This window comes from Carlito syrichta, unplaced genomic scaffold, assembly GCF_000164805.1.
Source record: "Carlito syrichta isolate Samal-C Ts95f unplaced genomic scaffold, Tarsius_syrichta-2.0.1 Scaffold312556, whole genome shotgun sequence".
Lineage (NCBI taxonomy): Eukaryota > Metazoa > Chordata > Mammalia > Primates > Tarsiidae > Carlito > Carlito syrichta.
In genome coordinates, this window is record NW_007256652.1 from 105442 (window position 1) to 108413 (window position 2972).

At 38.9% G+C, this 2972-nt stretch overlaps 1 pseudogene; it reads right to left on the reverse strand.

Annotated features, from left to right (window-relative positions):
* Positions 1-360: 360 nt before the first annotated feature.
* Positions 361-2527, reverse strand: LOC103272429 (annotated as a pseudogene).
* Between the last annotated feature and the right edge of the window lie 445 nt (positions 2528-2972).

The following is a 2972-nucleotide window of genomic DNA, read 5'->3' on the forward strand; positions in this document are numbered from 1 at the left end:
CTTTTTTCCCCTCCACAAATATGGTTACAGTAATCAGAACACAAAGGAGGGCTGATGGGCATTGCTTAGACATTGAAAACAAGGGTAATACTTTTCCACTAATCTAAAAGAAAAAACATTTTGATTACTAGTTTATAAGCATCAGATTTGCTAGCCATGTTAAAAGTTGCAGCAGAAGAATTTTAATTCAATAACACTTGACAATGAATATATATATATATACACACACACAGATATATATGTGTATATATATATTCATTTGATATATAGTTGATGTATTTAATAGGCATTCACCACAAAATTAATTCATACTTATTTGCCAGTTTGAATAAACATTTGCTCACAGATCATCTATTTGTCTTATATGAAATTAGGCAATATCAACTGTTCTGTTATGGTCTCCATCTTATTTGGAATCATCCTCTAAAATTTCGGGATCTTCCATATGTGCCTGAAGAGCTCTTGCAAGGTTAATAAATCAGACACATGTGCTTGGTTCATTTGTATTTCCCATCATATCAGAAAAGCTCCGTTTGCATAAGTGCAATAACACAACTATGTAGAGACCAGAGCTGATAAATTCATACTCAGCTTGTTCATTTGCATGAGCTCCATGGAATTCATGAATATCAAAACCCTCAGGTTAAGCTGCAACTTCTCTTTAGAGAGTTCACAGGTGGTTACTGCCTCTGATGAAGGATCAGAGTTAATTTTGGCCTGTAACCACTTTTTCATACACTCTTGGTGGACATACTGCAAAATTCCTGTGCATTTGCATGGCTCTATCAGCAAATGAGATGATGCTACATCTGCCATCCGACAAATTCTACATAAGTCACCTTCTTTTTCTTCAGAGTCCTCTAAAAGGAGGCTCTCTTTTATTTTCTGCAGTCTTTCTGGATCTCTTGAAGGTGTGTTTTTATTTAAATCAACTGAATTCCAACTTGAAAGAATAGTAGCTACAGTGATCATAAAACATTGTCAATCAAATTACTTCCAAGTGTTGAGGGGACTGCAAATTGAAATAAGGAATCAGGAAGAATTCCTGCTCTTCGTGTACTTCTTCCACCTTGAGTCGAATCGGATGTGGAGTCACCTGTGGTGGCACTGCTTGAGGCTGCAGAGGATTGTGGTGTGTTCACAGCAGCTCCAAGGGGATCATTCTGTGCTTCAAGGTGAACCACTTGATTCAATTCTCTTCTAAAAATACGTGGTCTAGAAGGTATATCAGATGTAGGTATCCTTGAGGGTTCATCTCTTCCCTCTTGCCTCCTAGAAGAGAACAAAGGTGTGCATCTATTTCTAAGGGAGGAAGACAACCATGGTCCGGTATTTCTACCTTCAGATTCTTGGAAAAAATTTTCTGAATCTGACTCAGAGCTGTGATTTTGGCTAAGAGATGACAAACCACATCTTTGCCTAAGAAATTGAAATCCCTGAGAAGCTTCAGATGTCCTATTATTGGGAACTTCTGAAGTTGATGGTGCATCACTACAGGATTGTGAAGCTGTCGAAATTCTTGGAGATATGTAAGAATTTTCAAAACTCAGTGATCTTGCATTAAAGGAATTCTGACTAGATCTTTGTGAGAAAAAAGTAGATGACATACGAGAAGCTATACGTGACAGCAATCTCCTCTTCTTTCTGGTTATTCACTTACCTTCACTGTCAGAAGATCTTGAAATGGTCTTTGAGAGGAAACAACCCTTTCTGAATTGCTTATGTTTGGGGTTTCATCTCTATTTGACATATAAGAAAATCCAGGCTGTGTATTGCTTCGGGTAGATTCTCTTGAAGAAAAATTTGATCTTAAAAAATCTCTGCTGGAGTCCCTAGAACTTGGTATGGTCTGATGTTCAGAAGGCAATTGGTGGTTTGTGGATAGCATATTCAACTATAAAGTACTCACTGAATTCTCTTGTGAATATGAAGAAGGAACTCTGCCTTGAACATTTCATGAAATTGTGAAATCACCACTTTGGTGACCATAATCCATAAGATTATATTACACACACACACACACACACACACACACACACACACGTATATATATGTTATTATATATATGGATTATAATAGAGGAATCTGTTCTCCTCTCCAAATCTCTCCTCTCTCTCATTAAGTCTGTTCCAAATGATCCATGTAACACTGATGAAGACCTGGGAACTTGACTATGCCCCCAAGATGAATCTGATACTGCATTTAAACCACTTCCAACATTTCTCTCAGCTGAGGTAGTACAGTTTGTGCGGGAAAGTTTAGGTCTCTTTGAAGCATGATTCCGCTGCTGGTTTTGCGATCCTGAGTGTGCTTCCTGGGTTTTCTCAGATTCACTATACCATGTCAACTGAAATGTTGATGCAGATGCTGATGTAGATTGATATTAAGAATTCAGTCTAAATGAAGAGTCTCTTGAGTGATAGGTATCATTTAAACTATTTCCTCTGCTTCCAGACATCAACCTAGCCCTTAAAGAGCTGGAGGGCTGAATGGAAATTCTTGGAATCCTTGAAGGTTTAGACTCCATTCTTAAGGTTTTCCCGTCTCCAGCGCTAGCATCAACCATGGTGCATCATCCCGCTTGTTTCAGTCATACCACTGCCTTCCTTCTTGGAATTTTAGGTCTGTGGCCTGCTTCTTTTCTAATTTGGACATGCTCAGGAAATTGGCTTTCACCTACAGAAAAAGGTTTCAAATGAAATCAGAATTAGACAGAATAAAAGCAGGTAGCAGTCTCATGAGATATTTGACACATACAGAGACTTCCATTTTCTTAGCTTTCATGTGGTCTGGATGAGAAAGGGAAACACCGTTACTTGGAGGTGATTGTTCTCACCTCCAGAACACAGGACTTCCTCTCTGCCAGCCATGCCCTTATCCCCAGTCCTCATATGAACTAACTCTTCCTACCCCTCATGAGAAGAAATTGCTGTTCCTTGGAGGTGATTGTCCTCACCTCCAGAACACAGCGC